This window comes from Dermacentor albipictus, chromosome 9 (assembly GCF_038994185.2).
Source record: "Dermacentor albipictus isolate Rhodes 1998 colony chromosome 9, USDA_Dalb.pri_finalv2, whole genome shotgun sequence".
Lineage (NCBI taxonomy): Eukaryota > Metazoa > Arthropoda > Arachnida > Ixodida > Ixodidae > Dermacentor > Dermacentor albipictus.
In genome coordinates, this window is record NC_091829.1 from 90,703,166 (window position 1) to 90,721,369 (window position 18,204).

Sequence of the window (18,204 nt, forward strand, 5' to 3'; positions counted from 1 at the left end):
CGGAGACAGTCACAAAGGAGGTGTTCAATCGTCTCCTCGCAGCCGCAGGTGTCACAACTAGGGCTGTCGGCCATTCCAATGCGGAATGAATAGGAGTTCGTGAATGCCGCGCCGAGCCACAGGCGGCACAGAAGTGTTGCTTCCGCTCGTGGCAACTCTGGTGGTAAGCGGAGTTGCAGACGGGATCCAATTTGTGGAGACGTGCGTTCGTGAAATCACTGGTGTTCCACAGCTTCTGTGTAAGCTCGCGGGCGAGGGAGCGACGACTTGTGGCGGCATCTGTTCTTAACAGCTGTATGGGTATAATCTGGGAACCATCATGAGCCGACCGGGCAGCGTCATTCGCACTGTCATTTCCTGAAATTCCACAGTGACCCGTTATCCACTGGTAGATGATGTGTCCCTTGTTGATTGCATGTTGGTGGAGCAGTCGGATGTCTGCGACTAGTTGCTCATTTGGTTCATGGTTTAAAGGGGACATCAGACACTGAAGAGCTGCCTTGGAGTCGCATAAGATGGACCATGAATGTGATGATTTGTGAACAATAAACTCCAGAGCAGCACGGATAGCTGCGAGTTCTGCAGCCGTCCATGATGTAATGTCAGATGTCTTGAACTTGGCGGTGACGCGCTCTGCGTTTTTTTTTCTTTTTTTCCCCTCTTTTTCTTCTTTCTCCTTTTATTCCCTTTACCCCTTTCCCCAGCACAGGGTAGCCAGCCGGTGCTTACACTGGCTAACCTCCCTGTCTTTCCTCTCCTTTGTCTCCTTCCTCCTTCTCCCTGTTGACTTGCTAATGACTGTGCTCGATGTATTGCTTCCTGTGATGCTCCAATTGTGGGTCTTGTTTGCTGATTTGATCTATTGTGCCAGATATGATTCCTGATTGGTCGATGGATTGCTGTATTTTACTTGAAATGTTTCGTGTGCCATTCGACTTGGTTGACTTACCTAAGGCAAGCTTGTTGCGGAAATAAACATAGGTGTGAGTGGCGCCGGTCCTGTCGCTTCCATATGACGTAACAATGGGGAGTGGTCGGTTTCAAGATTGCTCAGTAGGGTGCGATTATTGAGGATGTTGAAAAGAAAAATTCGCAGTTCCATCCGAAACGCGACGCACCGATTGCGATGGCAAATCTGTAAATAGCTGTACGATGTAAGGATAGTAGTTTTATCGGCCGTATAGACTTGCAAACATTCATCATCATCATCATCATCATCATCAGCCTGGTTACGCCCGCTGCAGGGCAAAGACCTCTCCCATATTTCTCCAACAACCCCGGTCATGTACTAATTGTGGCCATGCCGTCCCTGCAAACTTCTTAATCTCATCCGCCCACCTAACTTTCTGCCGCCCCTGCTACGCTTCCCTTCCCTTGGAATCCAGTCCGTAGCCCTTAATGACCATCGGTTATCTTCCCTCCTCATTACATGTCCTGCCCATTTCTTCTTCTTGATTTCAACTAAGATGTCATTAACTCGCGTTTGTTCCCTCACCCAATCTGCTTTTTTCTTATCCCTTAACGTTACACCTATCATTCTTCTTTCCATAGCTCGTTGCGTCCTCCTCAATTTGAGTAGAACCCTTTTCGTAAGCCTCCGGGTTTCTGCCCCGTAGGTGAGCACTGGTAAGACACAGCTATTATACACTTTTCTCTTGAGGCATAATGGCAACCTGCTGTTAGAGAACTGCTGTTGAGAACTGCTGGCAACCTGCTGTTTGATTTGAGAATGCCTGCCAAACGCACCCCAGCCCATTCTTATTCTTCTGATTATTTCCGTCTCATGATCCGGATCCGCAGTCACTACCTGCCCTAAGCAGATGTATTCCTTAATGAGAGCAGCATTCCGGGCAAGTTGGTAATCCATTGCATAAATGATATTGCGCGACATAAAAAACGACACGGACGTGAAAGAAGACGACACACCAAGCGCTTGGTGTGTCGTCTTCTTTCACGTCCGTGTCGTTTTTTTATGTCGCGCAATGTCATTTAAGCAATAGATGTATTCCCTTACGACATCCAGTGCCTCGCTGCATGTTGTAAATTGCTGTTCTCTTCCGAGACTGTTAAGCACTACTTTAGTTTTCTGCAGATTAATTTTTAGACCCACTCTTCTGCTTTGCCTTTCCAGGTCAGTGAGCATGCATTGCAGTTGGTCCCCTGAGTTACTAAGCAAGGCAATATCATCAGCGAATCTCAAGTTACTAAGGTATTCTCCATTCACTTTTATCCCCAATTCTTCCCAATCCAGGTCTCTCAATACCTCCTGTAAACAGGCTGCGAATAGCATTGGAGAGATCGTATCTCCCTGCCTGACGCCTTTCTTTATTGGGGTTTTGTTGCTTTCCTTATGAAGGACTACGGTGGCTGTGGAGCCGCTATAGTTGTCTTTCAGTATTTTTACATACGGCTCGTCTACACCCTGATTCCGCAATGCCTCCATGACTGCTGAGGTTTCGACAGAATCAAACGCTTTCTCGTAATCAATGAAAGCTATATATAAGGGTTGGCTATATTCCGCACATTTCTCTATCACCTGATTGATAGTGTGAATATGGTCTATGGTTGAGTAGCCTTTTCGGAATCCTGCCTGTTCTTTTGCTTGACAGAAGTCTAAGGTGTTCCTGATTCTATTTGCGATTACCTTAGTAAATAGTTTGTAGGCAACTGAAAGTAAGCTGATCGGTCTATAAGTTTTCAAGTCTTTGGCGTCCCCTCTCTTATGGATCAGGAATATGTTAGCGTTCTTCCAAGATTCCGGTACGCTCGAGGTCATGAGGCATTGCGTATACAGGGTGGCCAGTTGCTCTAGAACATTCTGCCCACCATCCTTCAACAAATCTGCTGTTACCTGATCCTCCCCAGGTGCCTTCCCCCTTTGCATATCTCCCAAGGCTTTCTTTACTTCTTCCGGTGTTACCTGTGGGATTTCGAATTCCTCTAGACTATTTTCTCTTCCATTGTCTTCGTGGGTGCCACTGTTACTGTATAAATGTCTATAGAACTCCTCTGCCACTTGAACTATTTCATCCATATTAGTAATGATATTGCCGGCTTTGTCTCTTAACGCATACATCCCATTCTTGCCAATTCCTAGTTTTTTCTTCACTGCTTTTAGGCTTCCTCCGTTCCTGAGGGAATGTTCAATTATATCCATATTATACTTCCTTATGTCAGCTGTCTTACGCTTATTGATTAAATTAGAAAGTTCTGCCAGTTCTATTCTAGCTGTAGCGTTAGAGGCTTTTATACATTGGCGTTTCTTGATCAGATCTTTCGTCTCCTGCGATAGTTTACTGGTCTCCTGCCTAACGGAGGTACCACTGACTTCCATTGCACACTCCTTAATGATGCCCACAAGATTGTCGTTCTTTGCATCAACACTAAGGTCCTCTTCCTGAGTTAAAGCCGAATACCTGTTCTGTAGCTTGATCTGGAATTCCTCTATTCTTCCTCTTACCGCTAACTCATTAATCGGCTTCTTATGTACCAGTTTCTTCCGTTCCCTCCTCAGGTCTAGGCTAATTCAAGTTCTTACCTTCCTGTGGTCACTGCAGCGCACCTTGCCGAGCACATCCACATCTTGTATGATGCCAGGGTTATACAAAAAAAATTATTGAGAAGGCATTGAAATATTGTTTGTCAATGTTGAGTTTTTTATTGAGGAATTATTGAGAGTATGTTGGAGAATTGTTGGGTTGAGTGTTGAGCACTCTTGAATATTGGCCACTGAAATCAAATTGAAACAACATTGGGTACCTCAATGTTGAATAAATGTTAAGTTACCATTGAAAGTCCATTGTGCTTAAACGGCCCATTGTGTTCGTTTAATTGAATGGTTGTTGAGTTACCATTGATTCTGCGTTGAACTAACGTTGTGGTAGTTCTGTTGACTTGTTGTTGAGTTATTATTACCACAGCATTGAAAAGCATATTGTGGCACAGTTGAGATGCCATTGAGATTTCAGAAGTCCCCATTGAAATATGATTGACGTTTGGTTGGGCTAGTGTATTTTTATTCATATATTGAAATTACTTCGCTGTTCACACTTGCATGCCCCGGTGCCTGCTCGTAAACTAAATCAAAGGAGAGACTGATCAACTTGAAGTACCTTTATTTACACTAAAGATGCGTGCACGTGAAACATTATTACACTACATAAGGCACCACTACATCGAACCTGGAGACATAGGCTAGTACCTACAGTACTCTAGCAGTGTAAATACATCTGAAAAAACCTATATATATGAATCCAATCAAAACGATCACTGCGCTCTTCACTTTCGACTTAAGTTCATGACTAGAAGGCAAAGCGACTCAAAAAGCAGGGCTTAAGCATACCCTTGTAACAACCAACTTTGAACACATGAACACTTGGAGCTGCTTGCATGTGAATACACAAAAGACATCTGCATATGTTACATTAAAATGTTGCGCACACTAACACATCACAGGAAGAGCTACGGCTGACTGTGAGAAGGCAAAATAACCAACTTGAAACAAATGACTTCACGTAAATACATACAACCTTTAGCACACGTCTTTCACCACGATTAAAATTTAATGAAGTACCAAAGTAGACTTGCCTGATCTTTGTCTTCGGGATATATATATTTTCATGTTGCCCAATTATGTTATAAAATAACCTCACTCAACTTAGCTATTATTTGACGAGACATCATTTATAACGTTGTCGGGCATGATGAACACCTGAATCGTGTTTCTGACAAGCCAGGATTGCTTTCTTCAGAAATAAACTTGTAAAGCTTTTGTGTAATGAAAGCATCTTATCTCCCTGGCACAAGTCAAGAAAAAACAGTACGCCATTTGATTATGTTAATTTGGGGTACAGAAGAGTTCGTTAGTGGCATTTCCTCAATTTAGTGAGCTCATTTTCAGGTAATCTTTCTGGACTTGCACAAAGCTAAATAAAGCACTTTTTGGAGCCTTTTTTTCCTATACCCAGCAACTAAGTGCTACCTCAGTCAATAAAGAGATAAGGAAAGGCTAATACCTTGAACGATAAGAAACAAATTATTATTTAGCACAGAAAATTGGTAGTAACACATCGCTAACAGAATTCCAAACAGCCAAATAAATGGTCACCTGCACTTTCAGTATCAAACACCCCAGAAATAGTCATAAAGTATGAGAAAAGGTTCCAATGACTCGACAGCCAGATTGCTGAGACAGTGAAAAACGCCAATAAATGCATATGCGAAACACCAATTACCTCAATTTCACAGATAAAATGTTATTAAATAGCACCAGAATTTCGCTGCATAAAATACATAAAGGCTGCATAAAAAGTGGGACAAAGCAGTAACTGAAAGACAGAGGGAGCTACAGTACCCATGTTGAAAACGATTACAAGGAAAATGATATATATGCATATTTAGTTTACAATTTTCGCTCCAACTATAGAAAAAGAACGCATGCACTTAGAGCATAAAAAGGTTCATGTGCCTGGAGAAAGCAGCGCAGTACAAAGAAGCGTCATGAGAACCGAATAGTAGATCTTACTACGAATGCTTGCAACCTACAATCAGGCATGTGCCATGTCATGCCTTGAATGGATGAAATTCATAAATCTTACACACAAAGAGAGTTACCATCACTCTTATTGGCTTCCTCAGGGGACTCCTTGAATTTGAACTAGAAAAATGTACTCAGTGTCAATAACAAGGAGAAGATAAGACCCTATAGCGTTCTTCCTGAAATAAACAGCGCAAATAACTTCTTGTATCAATTCTATGGACACTTCGCCAATTCTTTGTACATTCATATTTCACAACCACCCAAACAGAGACGAGAAGGATGAATTAAGGTAGGAACACACATGAACACTGACTCAAGTAGAAGTTTATTCGTGAAGACGAAGATTTTAAACACACTGGCCAACTTCACAAAGAAAAAGCCATGGATGCGCAGCATACACAGCCCGGCACAACGAAAAGGGATCGAAATACGTCCTGTAGAATAAACATGTGTGTCAAAAACTAACAAAAACATGAAAACTGAAAGGTTTCTCCTGTAAGTGATATAAACGAGAAGTACTGCAGCAACTCTTTCCCACTAAGGGTCACAGAAATCTTGCTTATGAATATTTCTTCGTGATCAATAAATAATGCTTCCATAAGTCCTCTTGTGTTCCGGTCTTTGTCATGAAACAATCGTTCTTTCTGCTCTATACCGCAACACCAGAGGAGTTCCAGAAGCAATATTTATTGATCACAAACGAAACAATTGCATAACCAAGTTATCTGTTGCCCTTAGTGGGAAAACGTTGTTCTCAAAAGAGTATTTCCCGTTGGGTAGTATCACTTATCGGACAAATCTTTCGCTTTTTCAATAGATTTGACCGATAGTTCTCGTTTTTCACGCACATTTATTCTACATGAGATGGCTTCATATTTTTTTCTTGTCGCACGTGGCTGTTTCTGCCACGCATGCACAGATTTTTACCTTTGCCAAGTTGACCAGTGTGTTTAATACCTTTGTCATAAAAAGCAAACCTTTAGTAGAGCTTGCGCTCGTGTGTGTGTGCTCCTACCTATTTCGTCGTCCGCCTCTGTTCGTGCTGCTGTTTACAGTACCCACGTATCACTTGGTTAGGCTAGTAAACATTCTCACAAACAAAAGTAAATGCCTCCCCTCAAAAGGTAGCCCATCCTTTACTACTAAACGTCAGAGCAAATCGAAAGCAAGCCTTCACAGCGTCCATGCGGCAGCTAGTACACCACAGAGCAACACAAAAAATAGTTGAAAATCCCACTTGATGGAGAGTGGCAACAGAGATGCGAGCTTGCTAATGAATCAGCCACATATCAACGGCTGTCTCTTGCACGACACCAAGGTGCTTTTGGCGTAGAACACTTTAGCATCTGGGAATTTACTGCATACGTAACCTGTGAGAAGGGCATGTGGACAGAAAATGAGATTGCGCGGGTTAAGAATCTGCCACACACTGCACTTAACTACGCACGAAATAGAAGTACACACTATACTGGCAAGTAAAAATTTGCGACTCTTTACGAGTGCCGTCGAGAAAAGGAAGGAATGGGTTGCTACGGTAAATGTTAGCTAAAACACGCACAGCGAAGTTTCACAGTGGGGAAAATATTCGCGGCTCTCTCGCAGAACCAAAGACCACGCGACAGTGCATAGCCCATACCAAACAGATATCGAATCTTTGGGCAGAAGTCCAGTAGAAGGAATGACCTAAACATACGCCGAGAGCGATGCGAGCGTGAGCGTGCCTGTACGAGTGAGAACATGTACCGCTTCTTTGAAGCTAGCCGCTCCGGCGTGGCTCCGATCATCCCGCGCGATTTGTGGGCAGAACGTCGCGTACACGCCCTTGCGCGTTTTGCGCGGTAGTGTCCGCGCAGTGAGCTAGCTTCATGCACGCGTCATTCTTCACCGCGCAAACGGTGCTCGAGTGCGACGCTTAGCTAGAGGCGACAACGCGCCGATTGGCGCTCCTTTCGCTTCTGGAAACAACGCACATTCGGATCGGTCCAACTCAAAGAGGCAGCAGAGAACGGTGGCATGTTTCGGTTATCGCCAATTAAAATTGTACAGTACGCCTTCAACGGCAACCCGCCGCGCTAGATAAAGATGCTTACTGCGGTAGTTTTGGCGGTGATAGACGATAAGGTGAGCCCGTCGGCGGCTGTGTTCTTTGACCACGTCACCACACCTCTGTTCATTTGCGCTGTGTATCCGTCTACAGTCACCGCGTGGAAGCTGTGACTAATCGGTTGGCCGTTCTCCGCAAATCCCAGAGAGGCGAAATATATTTCGCGGTGCGCCGCATCATTAGCCGAAACCTAAATCGAGGCGCACTTAACCGCTACGGCACAAAAGGTGATCACACTAACCGTATGGTATACGATGAGCCACTACGGAAAAAAAATAATTCTGATGTTCCACGTACCAAACCAACGATCTGATTATGAGGCACGTCGTAGTTGGGGTCTCCGTATTAATTTTGACTTCCTGGAAATTTTTAGGTGCATACAATGCACAATGCACGAGCATTTTTGCATTCCGCTCCTTTGGAATGCGGCCGCTGCAGGGATCGTATCCATGACCTCGAGCCCCAAATTGCCATGGCGGCCGCCATAGTTACGAAATGCGTAAGCATGACGTCCAACACCGCCTTCCGGTACGAGTGTGGTTAAAGAAAGTGACCGGTTTGCTTAACATGTCACGCTCGTCAATGTCAAAATAGAAAAGAAGGCTACGTGCCCAAGAAAACGAGATTACTTACCTATCTTCAGAAGTGCGGCTGTGACTGTTTCGGGGTGCCTTCTCTCCAACAGGCATCATGGCCTCTGGCGAGCAACTCATCAAAACCGTCAGGCTCGCACATCGGTAGAAGACTAGTTGTTGCTTGAGCCAACCACTTCACCGGATAAACGTCCCACTTATCGTCGTTAAAGCATTTCACTAAAATGTGCGTCATGATGTCCGAAAAGAAAATACTTTCATCAAGAAGCACGAGGCGTGAACCACCGCACAACTGCAACCGAATAACTGAGCCCGAAAGCCGTTCACAGCTTCACATGGCTTCACAATCGTATTCAGTTATAAAAACCTTTCAAACACAAAATAACGGCACTTAAGAACCACTAATTGATTAGCAATAATTTTTCATCAACTAAACTTCATAAATTTTTAAGAACTACCTACTTTATAGCGTAAACAAAAGATACTGCGACCAAAAAATGCGACTACGAAACTAGCGGTAACCATGTGTACTGTTGCAAAAGTGTGCGCAAAACGAAGCTCGGTTGCGCCCGTTTGCGCGCACACATACACACCCGAACGCTACCTTAACGTTTGTCGCGCCACCTAGAAATAAAAATTACTGCTAGTTTTGCAATTTTTACAAAAATAAAGCTTTTAAAATAGTTTGCAGGATCTTTGCAGATGACGAGGTGACAAGTAAGCCACAATAAGAATCCGTTACCTGTATTTCTTTCATTTCCCTTTGGTGTGCTTAACTGAACATACGAGACCTGCAGGCTTGGAACATAAGACGACCGTTCGGCGAGGCTAAAAAAAATCGCGTGCTTCTTGCAAGGCGAGAAACGGGAGCAGTCGCAGATACAGCGATTAGCTGTGATACTGTTTGGGCTGTTGCTGAATCTGAAGCTCTTTGAAGTCAATGGTTATAGCGGCTGCGCGCTGCGATCTCAAAGCGCGTTCATTCTTTGATCCCTAGTACCACGGACATTGGACAACAAACTGTATTTGCTTTACGGACAGAGGGTACGTCGCAGGAAATTCGAAGACCTCACCCGTGTATGTTTGTAGCGTGTGCGCGCTTGCATCCTACGGTTCCCACAGTGCGTCCGATGCTCGAAGGTAGCGTCGTCGCCGGTCGGCACCTGTCTTATCGCCGGCAGCGCTGCCGCCGTGTCTACTTTTGGGGAACTCCACATGCGAGTAGTCACCGTGTTGGCAAGCGAGTTTCGCATTCTTCTGCTCCCCGAAACGTGCTCATTTCGGGTCGTACCAATGGTTATGTCATCCAGTGTATGTGAAAACGACGATGGCATTTGTACACCGGCGAAGAAATAAATCGTTATGAACTTGGGCGGTCATGAATCTAATCTAACGTTGCAGTTTTTACGTAGCGAAAATGGCTACGAAAGTGGGGCGGTCCCGGAGTTAGGCGCTTCAAAGTGCCAGCTGTAGCGACAGCACCAGGAAGTGGCACGCGGCGCACACGCCAAGCATTTCAGAGCTTACTGGCTTTCGAATGAGAGGAGTATGCGCGCGCTCGTGGCCTATTGGTTAGAGTACCGGGCTCGACGGCCGACGTTCGATTCCACCCCATCGGTCACACATAATTTTCTATTAATGAAAGCGAGGCGAAAGAAGGACCTACCTGCCGCAAAGTGACAGAAATGAGGTTGGAACGCATCGCAAAACATGTTTGGAATATCTTCATATGCGATTTCTAATTATTGTATACTGGACTCCACTGCTACACAACAAAATAACAACTAGAAAAATCAACACAAAGTACCCAATAAATGGTTTATTGAGAACACTCAACGGTAATATTCTTGTGCAAGGGTTGAGTGAACTCAATCGTTCTTGAAAATTTGTTGAAGTCCGGTGTTTCAACAATTCCCCAACAATATATCAATGGTTAATTAACACTCATTTTTGTACGGGCTATAGCGCAGAGTATGAAGTCTATTTCATTTCTAATCTCGCCGTTCGGGCTCCTCCACGTCCACTTTCGGCTATCCCGCTTGCGGAAGAAGGTATTCATTATCCTCATATTATTCTGTTCCGCAAACTCTACTAATAACTCTCCCCTGCTATTCCTAGTGCCTATGCCATATTCCCCCAGTGCCTTGTCTCCAGCCTGCTTCTCGCCAACCTTGGCATTAAAGTCGCCCATTAGTATAGTGTATTTAGTTTTCACTCTACCCATCGCCGATTCACTTGTTAACTTTGCAAACGGATTCGCAAACATTCACTTGTTAACTAAACAAACAAATATATAATATGTAAGTGTCACTCAGCGAGGACGTAGAAAGAAACAGAGACAGTGCTGTGTTTTTCTGTCTGCTTCATTCTACGTCGTTGTTCAGTATCGCTTACACATTGTATCATACATTCAAACCAAGTAACCCGTCAACGTATTTTCACTAAACTAACCAGCGTGGTGTCACGCGCGCAGAGGTAGACATGAACACAGCTCGCTCGATGACAGCTGAAACTGCAGCCAATTGACCTTCGTGCAATCTGTCGCGTCAACGTGAACGAAAAATCGAGAGCACAGCGCATACGAAACTACCGGCACTACGCGCACTCTACAAACATCGCAAGTCGCTCTGAAGATGAGGCCCGCGCGGGCGCGCACTTTGCCACGTGGAAGATCGCTTTCAAGAAACGCGAGCGTCGGCCCCGCGTCACTACGACGTCCGCCAAGGGCGTCTACTAAGCCGTCGGCGATACCCGTGGCCAACGCCATAGTAGATGGCGCGGTTGTCTTTACTATGTGCGGAGCAGCGCACAAGGAGGAGAACGAGGCCCCCTAGCAGCCACCGGAGAAGAACGCCCGTCCTCCCTCTCCTGCACCCCTGCCTCGCGCGCCATAGGAGAGATGCGCAATTTGGGCGGCGCCCCTCACTCGCGCACGCGAGATTGAACCACCGTTGGCAAGCTCACAATCTCACGCTTTCAATCGTAATTACATTTACCAAGGTACATTTTACGACAAAGCATGCTTAACAGCTTACGTAGCATTGAGCACTTATATTTAGCGAGAACTACAGTATCCATTGTGAAGAGCATACTTGCACAGGGGACCACATTCCTAAAATCTGCATCCTGCAGTTTTTCGTTCCTTTGATTTTATCCCTACATCGTCTACACATACGGCTCGATTACAAGAACAAGGCAGTGTTCCTGATTTGCTAACCTGTCTTGGATGTCTAGCCCCAGCTTATCTGATACAATATATTGCTACGGAACAGTCGCCACAGGGTGGCTGCATTGAGGAAAAAGAAGACGACGTGGCCCCGCTTGATATAGCGTCGCCATCTTTGCCACCGTTGGTCTACTTGTAAATATATTTAAATAGACTTGTACATCAGCTACACGAAACAATATTTTTCACTTTCTCTGCTTGAATCTCTTTCAAGCAGTCTTCGTATGTGGTATAGAGCTGCTACTCCTCAATCATTTACCGCTTAGTTCATTCCATGACTGCTCTGATATAGTGAGAAGCACTTAGCCTTTAAACATATGCATTTTCCTACAGCTACTCATACTTCAACCTTTCATGATCATGCGCACAAAGTATGACCCATTCTCGCCCGGACGAAGGAGTACCAAAATTCGCATTTAGCACTGTGTATACGGGAATCAAGCTCCCTGCTGTCCTACGTCACCGTGAAATGAGATGCTTCAAGATTGCACTCAGCGCTCCTAGGCTATTTGCAACATGAAAAACATTGCTGACCCATATCTGCCTGTTTTCGTCTCATATACGGTCTTTGTACGCTATATATATCCAGTGTTCTTCCAATCTATCTATGATCATTATTTTAATGGCTATTTAATAAGATGTTCTATAGTTGTCATCAATGTATTTGGAATATTTTTTTAAACTATGCTATTCTCCACATTTTGGCTCAAAGCAACATTTTTCTGGTTCTGTTGTTAGCACTCTTTTCTTTGATTTGTACTGTCTATCAATGATAGTTACGTACTCGCCTGCAATTCCCCCTATGTAATGCCCCCCAGGGAATTTGGGGTATTGAAGTAAATAACTAATAAAACAAATATATTTCAATTTTTGTGATATGCACGTGATACGACACCTATAAGTCTATTTTACAGAGATGCTGTTTATACAGACCCTTTGCCGTCGATGTCGGAGTTCACTAAAACTATCTTCATCAGCAATGGGTTAAGCGTCGTCGTGTTCTTCCACAGCTGGCTTCGTTGGCGCTCGTCATTCCAGCGTAAAATTTCACTTCTATTCCGTAGTCGTAATAGGGAGGTCGCGTTTGCGGGAGCATGACGCATTGATTTAGTGTGGCATGAGCCATTCGTTGTCTTACGTGATGGATAGATTCCATTTTGAAGCACAAGGTTGCGACTGAAATCGAAACGCCGTCATCTGCCATCGACACAAGAGCAAGCAATGCAAATCTCAACGTCTCCAGGCAAAGCACTGTAAGCGGAGGAGGCACACCGATCACTGCAGCCACAAGAGACGACAACACAAGATCAAACGGTAAAAGAGACCACACAAGGCCAAGAAAATACACCATTGCACACAAAATTATTAAAAAGAAACGGATGAATTTCATTTCACGCCAAACTGTTCTCTGACTAGTCATGCGCAATAGCAGGGCGGACCAACTTCAACTCTAAAAAAAGCTAGCACAACACAAAGAAATATCTGACACGCAAAAACAAAAAGAACAGCGGGAGAACAGAAAAAAAGCACTCCTAAAGCATGCTCACCACTCGAATCATGCTAAAGCAAAAAATATAGAACAAGTTAACTTGTTCTATAGGGTAGAAATCGATTAGCACTTTTAGCATTGGACTGTGCATTTACAGAAGGCATAGTTTCCCCACATAAACTGCTTCGAAAGCAATACCTAAGGATTTGAGAGCTGAACGAGGCGGTTGTTACGCATCTTTATTAAATGTTGCGCACTTGGGATTATAGGCAAACAGTGCTTCTCGGCAGTTGTGCAATGATTCAGCTTAACAATGCGTACAAACGCCACCATGTACGTAGTACAAACACCCAAGTGGTGAGGGCAGCACCCGCGAGTATGACGGGAAGCCTCCATGATCGGCAATTTAACAATGTTTATAGTGCGTCGTGGAGCCGCTTTTCACGTTTCGGCGTGTGCTTTGCGACTAAAACAATGGCTCATTACAAATCCGTATGGTCAATAGTCAACATTAAAAGAGCAACCTTTTTACTTTCTAATGGCGTATGTTTCATGTCTGGTCTACCAGTAGCAAATGCGCAAAGTCGGGGACTATGGCCTAAACACGTCGGATAATAAGCAATGATGTTCCGTGCAGAGCAGTGGTGGTATCCATGAGACTCAGCATAGTATATTGTTAAATTCATTTTTGTTTTTCTTCCTAATGGCCATCGTCTCTTCCAAAACTGGTTCAACATAGAGAAAGCAAACATTTCACTGTAGATAAATGAATAAAGCCCAACGCCTACCATATTATCTTCTTTTTCTGTCATATTATCAAGTGTACATATAGAGATGCTGACACCTCATATAGTCAATATCAATAAATTTGAGTGAATAATTTATTAGCTATACAAGTCAAGTAACTTCTTCATCAAACAATTAGCGAACTTGTCGCAAAAGGCAAATTGACCCGGCAAGTAGTCCTGCTAACGTGGGGCCCCGCAACAAATCTTCGTTAGGAGGACATTTCAGTTCCACTTAAAAGTGCTCCAAAAAGCCTTCATTGAGAAATTCAGAATAAATTTAGGCGGAACACCTCGGTAGTGTGGGACAGATTTCGAGGACAAATAAACCAAATTACTGGTAGGCTCAGAATTCATTTTAATGGGACCTGCATTGATGATGAGCGTACGAATTTCTGCAATTCACATACGAGCCGAAGCGCAAAAAAATAACAAATACCTACACATTTATTATTTTTATAGCAAAAAAAATAAATTACTATTAGCACATTACTGCAAGACAAGAATCTCTCCAGGGTATCGTTTCAAAACATTTTGCTCTTTTTGCTTGAAGCGTGTGCATTATGCAGGAGCGATGGTCTCCATATATAGGTGCCAAATAACACCAAGTATATATCCCTTCTTTATTCATCTATGGCACAAGTTGTACACTGATCACTGTGCGGATTTGAGCAACCGTATTCCTTTGCGAGCGTCAAAAAAACAGACTTCATTATTTTGCTATTATAATATATCTTGCGGAATATATTTAGTAGGCAACTCAAGAACGTATTCGTATAAGTCAATTTCACCGGGTGCACACGTATCCATATCGTTGCGGAAGCTTTCTTTTTGTCAATTGAGTTTTGGAAAAAATGATGCTTTGTGCGTTCTAATGCTTCTTCATAAGGAACAAATTGCTTACGTCCTGTTCATTTCTGGTTGGCTTTGCGGCACCGATCTTGTAAAGGAATTGGTCAGACGGAATCAGCAGCAGCACCGCACTTATAGTACAGTCAAATAAATTTCGCGAAATATTTTCACGTGAAACCATGTGATATAGGAGAATTGGAAAGCAGCATGGAATATCTCTGGAGCTAGCAATCTTACGAAAATGGTACCTAATTGTCAAGCAAGATGAACTGTCACTGGAGCCAGCAATCTCGGGAAAACTGTACCTTTGGTACGTAACAAAATCTCCGAAGCTGCCCTGGCACCTCTTTAAAATTTGCTCTTCTTTTTCTAAAAGGTGCTGAGCTTGTGTAAACGGGGATCAAATAATGACAATGTAAAACATCCGCAGCTCACGTCTTCTTTCTGACATTTTCTTTTTTTATTAGGAAATTCTGTTTTTTTCTGTATTTCTGAAAAATACATTTGCTTATCAACACTGCGTAGCTTAACAGAGCTCTGAGGTATGACGGTGCAATGTTTCACCGTTAAGCGCATTAGAGGAAGAGCAGGGCTGAATAATGTGGCGGCCGTAGAGGCACCGGCATCTTTCGACGATTCAATTCTGACACGCTAACATTATTGAAAATATCATTGAAAAAATTATTATTATATCCTTTTTTGCCTATAACTGAATCTCTTTTTCGGAAAGGTAGGATGGCCATTTAATGAATCATCACGTAATAGTTACGCAGGGCTAAAGCATGCGTGCACAGGTGCCACTCCTACGTGGCCTCACGATACTGAGGGACGCTCAGCAACGCGTTGATTGTACGACTCGACTGAATCGCATCCCGTCGTCTGCGCGTGCGCAGTGTAGCAATGTGGCGGTGCCCTTGCCGTTGGCGATTTCAATGCACGGCTGATATCAGGAGCTTTGCCTCGGGAGTTGATTATATTAACACTGTATGGGTAAGCGTTTCACGCTGGCCGGCGTCAGTGTGATTCCTGCCGTGGTTGCTTAGTGGTCTTGCGTTGAGGAGCTCAAGGCAACGCAACGCATTATAGGGAGCCGCATAAATTGGCCTTTCGGTACGTAAACTGCATAATTCAATTTCTAGCCTGATGCGCTAGCAAACTTTTAAGAGAGTCAGTTTCGGTCACTGCAAAATATGCGTGAGCTGGTGCTCCATCGAACCCGTCATACGGCGTTCATTGGCCACATTACCGAGTCTCATCAGAAATTTCTACGTCAGTACGAGTTTAGTTGACGCGAAAATGGGGCTCATTTCATTTAAACTGCATTGGGAATAATCAACCTTTGCAACTACACTGACCTTTGAATAGAAGAAAGGGCCAACATATTCTCTCTAATTCAATGCTTTATGCACAATTCGTTTGACTGCCCATATTTATTGGTGAGCTAAGGAAGGGAATTTGAATAAATTGCTTGAAGAATGGCGCTGTGTAACAAGGTGTATATAACGTATTGTATGCAAAGATAAATGAAGTCAAAGGCATGCGATTAATCTATAGCTGTAGCAAATTACGTATTAGAGCGTCGCTGGAGCGTCTTAAGTGTTTCCTAAGAAAGGGGGGGGGGGGGGGCGACCGTTGCCGCACACAGTTCACCGTACGATTGAGCGCATACGTTGGACGCGCTGTATGTTGACGTTAATCTGCGGCGGGGGTGTATAATAGACCAGCTGAGATCTGAGATGGCCGGTCGCTTTTCGTGCGCTGTCTTCTCGTGTGCCCAGCGTTGAAGGTCACAGCAATCTCTGGTGTCGGACAGGCGTCGAAGCGAGAGGGTGCCTCAACGCTCGCTTCCGGATGTCGACGTTCTTCATCATGTCAGCGTTATTCACCTTTGCGTTAGCGACCGGGGCACTGTGCTTGCTGATTCAATTAGTAAGCGAATGTTTACTGCGACTTGTGCTGCCGTATAAAATATGAGCTGTGCTATGTGTAAATCTGTGATAGTTGCGCATCTCAATTAGATGCCTGGCATATGGGACGAAACTGCGGCCTGTTCTCTTCTTTCTCAAAAGCTGCTGTTTAAGCGCACATAATTAAATCTGAATCCACAAGCGCTTTGGTATCCCCCTCTTTCAGGGAACTTGATTTTGGTTGCAGGAACCCATGTCCCAGGGAACGGTGCTAAATTCGTTAGTCCCCCATTCGTAAGACAAACCTAAAATACCCCCGCGCCACTCTAACCCATTATTTGAAACAATGGTTGTAGTCAACTAGGGTGCTTTTGATTTCATTTGTGCATTACAAACAACGTATTCATCGTATATTCAAAGAACTTAATCAAAATAACTTGCTTAGTTCACCAATGACTATGAGTAATGGTACAAACTGTGTATAAAGAACGAAAATAGAGGAGAACACGTATGCCCAGCTTTCTTTGCCAATATGATCACAACTTGATTTGAAAATTCTAACAGCTGTAATACATGCAACCACAAAATAACAAGGACAAGTCATAAACTCGCCAAGAGCGAAGCTTTAATAACGCGAACTACGAAGGTAAGATTTTCACCATGAATACAGAATAAGATTAGCCCCATTTTGGACATGTAAACTCGGAGTGGCGTAGGTATATTTTGAGATATTCAAAACACAGACTGATAAAACTGGTATTACGGGTTCGAGCACTTGCTCATGTAAGTTTCGCAATGACTGAAAGTGGCACTTTTGAAACTTTGCCATGCATCCTGCTACAAATTGAATTATGCATTTTGGTAGTCAAAACCTCGATTTTATTATGTGGCACGCTATAACGGGGGATCCTGAAGCAACGTTAACAGTATGAGGTTGTTTTCGGTGCCCATAACTGAAGTAGGCGTGTTTTCTCTATCTTTTGTTTCTCCTTTTTATCTGCATTTCGCTCCCAGTAAAACTAGGCCGCGCGACTTCCTTGGAATGGGCGACCTTGAGCTCGCCCGTACAACGCCTTAGCCGCAAAGCAACGGTACCGGGTATCGCACTAGGAAGTCTGAAACGTCCAGCCATAGAATGGAGGAAGGAAAATCTAAGCAGGGGCCCTTACGGCCGTCTTTCTGAAGCTAAAGGTGACGCCGGAAATCGGCGTTACTCTGTCGTCGTGTAGGGCCAGAATCTCGCTTCTTGTCTTCTCTTGTTCTCTTGTCTTGTCTTCTTCTCGTCTTCGGCGCGCTACCACAGGTGCAATCACGCCAGGCTCCACGCCATAGCGATGTGACCAGCGGTCAAATCGCGGTGTATTCCATCGCTATACAACCTGCGACAATCCCATCTGCAGTTGATGAGGGCAAATACGTACGCTAGTCACGGCTTCGTGGAATCGTTCTGCTTTATTGAACACTCTTTCGGGCGGCCGCTCAAAGCGGAGGTTGACGAGTCGCATCTCGCCGACGACCAGCCGGGCAGAGGGGAGAACGTTGTTACGCGTTTAAATGCACCGACTGCGACCTGAGGTACATTGTTCTCACGATGCGTGAAGCTACGCAGAGACAAAGTTCTTCGGTGCCCAACAGTAAGCGCGTGTACGTGGGGCTAGCGAGTTGACCGGGCTTGCGTACGTGCAGGCGTACGTTCTTCTGTCGAGCCT